The following is a 6659-nucleotide window of genomic DNA, read 5'->3' on the forward strand; positions in this document are numbered from 1 at the left end:
AGTTATTTTATACTATTTTGATTGAATTCTTTTTGAATATCAAAGCATGATGTCTTATGATGATTGGGTATGAATTTTATGATTTTAAGACACTATTTACGTGTTCTATGAAATTTTTTTTGTTTGCTATCCGTCCACAAATAGGAAAATTTTGCTATAGTGATATTGTGAAAATTGTTTCTCATTCTAGGGTTGTTATTTGCCTATGAAATTTTTAACACATGAAAAATAGACATATGGATGATCATTACGTAAAATTTTGAGAATTTTTTGAGTTGATTTGGTCATTCAAAAGGTGATGATAAGTTTAGCCTAGAAATTTATCAGTGGCGGCTGGACATATATAATATGCATATGATACATTAAAACCCTAATATGATTGTGGTAATTAGTTTTCTTGATGTAGCTGGTATTGTCAAATGTAAAGAGACTCTAAAAACTTGTTCACTAAAGTTTTAATGAAAACCAACTTGGTAATCAACATTGAGAATCTTAGAAAACTTGTTCACCAAGATTTTATGATTTGTTTTCTTAATCACTAAGTATAGTACACTGTTTTTGTAAAAGTCAGAGAATTGTTACTTGTGATTAAAGAATCATCATCAAAGGCATAAAAAACCATGGAAAAGAGTTTAGAACTCTTGGATGATGGCCCAATAGGGGTGGCATAGCAACCAAGGTCGAAACTACCAAGTTCTCATCTATGCAATCCTAGCCACACATTACTTTCCAATTTTGAATAGGATTTGGCCAAGCCCTTATTTGGCATTAATCCTTGTTGAATTTGGATTCCTAAATGGTTTACATTTGTGAAATTAAATTTCATATACAAATCTAAATTGAATTAGACTTTCTAAATTGTTTGGAACTTCTAATTAATAAGAAACTACTCCACTATAATACCTAGTTGGACTATGAAATTCCCAATTCATGTATTTTGGTTTGATTTTAATTGATTGGCATTTTTAAATTGTTCAAAGTGATGTTAATCATGTTACATTAAATCCAAGTAGAATTATAGTTGCAAATTACAAATTTCTAATACATAAGTTTGGGTAGCTTAGGATATTATGATTTCAAATTACAAATTTCTAAAACATAAGTTTGGGCACCTTAGACATGATTAAAAACAAGAGGCTTTGGAAGATGCTCACTAGCTAGAGTGTGGTTTGTATTCTTCCCAATGTTAGAGAAGGTTCTTTCATAAGCATTCATGTGAATTACCTTTAGAAGTGATAGCACCAAATTATATAGAGATTTTACATGTATAAATAGTGTTAAAATTTAAAATTTCAAATGATTTTTGGTGTTTTTCAGGGCTTCAGGTTTTTCAAGCTCAAGACTCATGTTCATGCAAGCCATGCATGTAACCATGGAAAGCTCACATTTGGACCAACCATACAAGGTCACTGCCACCCACCATTGGTTTATAATCAAGCATCTCCAAGCCGATTTGGACTCCCTCATGTAGACGTTCAATTTTGTCTGAAATATTTTTCAACATGATTGATCTAAAGCTCATTTGTGAACAAAAGACCAAGACCATTTATGAGAACGATTTAAGACCCGTAAAGACCTCATAAATTTGCCTATTCAAAACTCAAAGTCAACTTAAGTCAAAGTAGGTCAAACAAAGTCTAATTTTATAAAATTTGATCAAAATGAATAGAGTTCGGGTTAATTCTGAAATTTCAAAAACTCATTGAAATCATGGTGTTATTAAATTGAATTTGAGATTTTTTTAAACACTAAAATTTCATTATGCCTCAAGAAAGGCCAAATTACCAAAAATACCCTTATAATGGTATTTTTATGACAATTAAGGGTAAAATAATCTTTTCACATGTTTGGAGGGCATACAAATATCATCTTTGTAGTAATTAATATGGACCATTGGATCTTTATTTGATACTGATCCAATGGTCAAAGATGGTCCCTTTGAAGAAATAAAAAAGCAAGTTTTGACCATTGGATGAAATCTCATCAAAAGGTCCATGTTTATCAAGATCAAGATTTTTTTTTCTTTCTTACCTGACCATTAAGGAGGCTAAGGCTTTCAAAAGAAAAGGGAAGAAGGAGGAATGAGCATCTAAAAAAAAAAAGAAAAAAGAGCATGAAAAAAAATGAAAGAAAAGCTGAAAACAAAAAATTTAAAAAGTGAGACAACTTATACCAAGGTTGAGTTTTGCTGATTATATCATGTGTTTTACACTATTTTTGCTCCTATCATGATCTTTTCTGCTAGTGTTCTTATTTATTCCTTTCATGCTTTGGTGTTTGGAGTGTTTTTTGATAAAATTTCAAGCCTTATTTGTTCTATGTTTCTGTTTCATTTTTTCCAAGCTGGTTGGAACACCATTGTTTTTCTGGTGTTACCAAACAGCTGCTATTTCTCCTTCTAGCAACAGCTGTTTGGTCATGCCATAAATTCTTCAACCCCTCTTTTCATCCTTCATAACCACCTTTAGTTGGTATAAGGTAAAGTAAATAAAGAAAAGGAAATTAGCTTGGAATAAGCCAAACCATATTGCCTAACTCCCCATGGGCAGTCACGGTTTGGTTGATCTTTCAAACAAATTTTGTAACCTGTTTCCGTTGCTGCCTGAAGTAATTTCAGCACCTTTTTTTCTTTCTTTTTTTGCATGAGACATGGGTTTACTAGTAAGGACAAAAATGGATCATGACCGAAAGTTGTTTGGACCATGGTGTTGTTTTGTTCTGAAAGCTAAAAGGGAGAAAGCTAAATGTCTGAAGTTGATGACTTTCGGTTATAATCCATTTGAACTATATAAGATATCAATGCGTAGCTTCATAGCTATTTGCTTTTCAACATGGAATGGGGTTCTTTTCCTTGTCTAGTTTGTTGTCTTTATGTGAAAGGTTTTGCACAAGCTCCAGCTTTTTGTATTTTTTTTGTTTCTTCCCTATGCATAGGGGCTGTCTTAGCTTGTTCTTATGGTTGACAACATAAAGAATGAAAGCTGAAAATAAGCTATAGGTAGTGAGTTTCACGTGAACTATGTTATTTCACCTTTATGTTTGTTTTATTATACTCATACAATTTGTTTATGATTGTTTAAATTCAATTATGAGTTTAATCCTAAACATTGTTAATTTCTTTATTGTTTGGATTCTCATGCTTATTTTAATTTAATATTTTATGTTTAGACCCATGTTTGATATATTTTATTTTTCATGCATATAATAATGATATGAATGAAATTTCCCGATGATGATATTTTTGAGAAGTCCGAGTAGAAAGTCTCTAAAATGTTTAGGTGAGTATATTTTTCTAAAATACTCCAGCGTATTAAAGTATTTAGGAAAATATTAAAAAAAAAGGTTTCATTTGTCTATCTTTCTAAAACTTTGATAGATGTTAGTAATAATGTATAATGACTTCCCTTGGTAATGAAATTGATATGATCAAAGTTTAAAATAAAAATTAAATAGCCAAGTAAGAAAGAACAAAATGAATAACATTTCTCCAAGTATGGGATTCTAAGGAAGTCCAAGTGGAGATTCTTAAGAAATCCCTAGGTGAGAAAATTTTTCTAAAATACCACCAAAGTATTGGAGTATCTAGGAAAATTTTCAATAAAATTTTTATTTACTTTGTTCCTTCCGAATGTGTTATTGATAATAAAAGGATAAAATAAGATGATTAAGTCATAATCAATATATATATATTATTTTTTATGCATGATTTCTCGCATTATATAATTTTAAAATTAAGTAAAATTATCTGATGATGGGATTCTAAGGAAGTCCAAGTAGAGATTCCTAAGAAATCCCTAAGTAAGAAAAATTTTCTAAAAATATTGCCAGCGTATTGGGATATTTTTAGGAATTTTTCAATATAAGATTCTTATTTACTTTTCGAGCTTACTAAAAAATCAAAAATATTTTTTTAAAAAAATCAAAAATAGTTTTTTAAAAAAATTAAGAATATTAATTGTTAATACCAATATTAAGACCATTTTTTGTCAATATTAAAAGATAATACATAATTAATTGGTACTGTTTTAAATGGGTGTCATGGGGGTGCTAATCCTTCCCTATGTGTAACCAACTCTCGGACCCAAACTATTTTCATAGACCCAAAAATTATCTTTTTAATAAATTTTAATTAATTTATTAAGAATGTAAGTTTTAATAGGTGACCAATCACACCTAGCCAAAAAAGATTGTTGGTGACTCCATTTCTTTTGTTTTTCCAAATTCATCTAGCAGTCCCTAAAACTGTTACGACACCTTACATTCAGCCAAGCTAAAAATTCAAGATAAACATGTTTCCTTTGCTTAGCCATGAAGAGAATGACTTGCACAAAGACTCTAGTACATTTGGCCATGTAAAGGAAAAGGAAATTTTGCAAGAATTTGGACTCTCCAAGCTCAATCCATTCAACTAATAGGAGATTAAAGTTCATCCTTATACTTGATTTAGCCTTAAAAGGTTTAACTTAGAAAAAAAACTATATCCCTTCATAAGATGGATGGAATTTAAATTCTAAGCTCTTGAATCCTATCCTAGCCAAACCTAAGGGAGGAAGTTGATCAAGATTGCATTAAGATGTGATAAACGACCAAGATTGCTTCATCAAGACCCTATTCTGCCAAACCTATCCAAGGGAGAAAGTTTCATGCAACCATACCTCTTCGAAAGATAAAGATCAAGCCTATCATAAGGCATTTGAATTTGAATCAATCACTTGTAATCTTACCCCCTTGGTTGAATCCCACTCTATAAATAGGGAGGCCATTTGCCTCATTCCATGATCCTACTCTTCACTTCTCTTTTTTCTTTTAGTTTATAAGTTTCTTTCATTCTTTAGTTCGTTTAGTTAAGTATTGGTTTAGGTGATAGATTTGCCAATAACTAAGCTTTATTCTTTAAAACATTTTCAATCAAGAAGTAGTTCATTCAAAGATTTTTTTTTTTTCTTCAAAGTTTGCAAATCTTGTTTCTTGTTTTATTTACTTTTCGACACAAGCAATCTTTTGCTTTTAAGATCCAGGTTTCTTTACTTTCTTTGCAAGATTCAACTACACTCAACTTTTTTGTTCTTTAAATTCTTTCATGCAATATTTATTTACTTTAAAGCAATTTGACATTCTTAAGGATTTCTTGTTTACAATCTTTAATTCTTTTATTTTGAAATCTTTTAATTATTTGCTTTAGGATTAGTTGTTGGCATTAATCTCTTACTTCACAAGTGACAATTGGTGAAATTAGGAACCCTGCCATACATTGCCTTCACTCATTCTTGATTCATGTAACCCTAAAACCCTAAATATTCATTTGTTTAGATATAAGATCTCGGCCTTTCGCTTTTAGTAATTATGAGCAACATAACATTATATTCTACAATCCTTGAGAAGATGATACTTGGAATACTCAACTTTATTACTTGATCTATAGATTTGTAAGCTTTATGTGAAAAGTGACAATCAAGTTTTTTGTGCCATTGCTGAGGATTATAGTGATGTTCACTATATCAATAAAGAATTCCTAAGTTTTTATAATCTAAACCTTTTTTGTTTTTGTTTATTTACTTTTCTTTTGAATTTCTTTTATCTTTTCTTGTTTGTATATGTAGCTCCAAAAATGTTGACTTAGCTCTTGTTGATTAGGAGATAAAGACAACCTTTAGAAGAAGAAGAAAAAAGTAATCAACACCAGCAGCACCTACTCCAATGGCAAATGCAAATTATGAATGGCAAAGTACTCTAAGGGACTATGCAGTTCCCAATGCAAATGGTTTTCAACCATCCATTAAAATGTCAGCTATTTAATCCAATAACTTTAAGATAAAGCCTTCAATTATACAAATGGTCCAAACTTTTGTGCAATTTGGAGGATTACCAAACGATGATTTAAATCTCCATCATTCTAATTTTCTTGAATTATGTGACACTTTTCATTACAATGGTGTTTCTGATGAAGCTGTAAAACTAGGTTTGTTCCATTTTTCTCTCAGGGACAAAGCGAAAAGTTAGTTGTCTTCTTTACCACCTGACTCAATTACAACATGGGATGATTTGGTTTAGAAATTCTTAGCCAAAATTTTCCCACTATCAAAGACTACAAAGCTAAAGAATGAGATCACCACTTTTTTGCAAGCTGATGGTGAAACTTTATTTAATGGATGGGAGAGATTCAAGGAATTGCTAAGAAAATGCCCACATCATGGTTTACCCCAATAGCTTCATGTTTAGATATTTTACAATGGTCTTACACCACCCATAAAAACCACATTCGATTCAGCTACGAGAGGGGCTATAATGAGTAAAACTCTTAAGAAGGCTAATGAGCTAATAGAAAAAATTGCTGCCAATAATTACCAATGGGTCATGGAAAGAAAAGTTTACAAAAAGTATACTAGTTTATTTGAAGTTGATGATATTACTTCTATTAACTCCCAATTAGCTGCACTTATAAAAAAGATTAAAGCCCTAAGGAACCAATCAGAAGCCAACCCTGTTAATGGCATACAAAGCCTTTTGTATCTTGTGACATATGTGAAAGACCTTATTCCTTAAAAAAATGACAATATAGGGTAAAACCAGTCCAATACATCCAACTAAACAAACAAAGCAACAATCCTTATAGTAATAACTACAATCTTGGTTGGTGAAACCACCCAAACTTTTCTTGG

The 6659-nt window shown here is 30.8% G+C and overlaps 1 non-coding gene across 1 annotated transcript; it reads right to left on the minus strand.

The window, feature by feature from the left end:
* Positions 1–6090: 6090 nt before the first annotated feature.
* Positions 6091–6197, minus strand: LOC149511425 (small nucleolar RNA R71). The gene has a single exon (XR_016333913.1). It is a non-coding gene; the product is annotated as a small nucleolar RNA R71 (small nucleolar RNA).
* Between the last annotated feature and the right edge of the window lie 462 nt (positions 6198–6659).

This window comes from Durio zibethinus, chromosome 25, assembly GCF_047325235.1.
Source record: "Durio zibethinus cultivar Kanyao isolate XHJ-2024 chromosome 25, ASM4732523v1, whole genome shotgun sequence".
Taxonomy (NCBI): domain Eukaryota; kingdom Viridiplantae; phylum Streptophyta; class Magnoliopsida; order Malvales; family Malvaceae; genus Durio; species Durio zibethinus.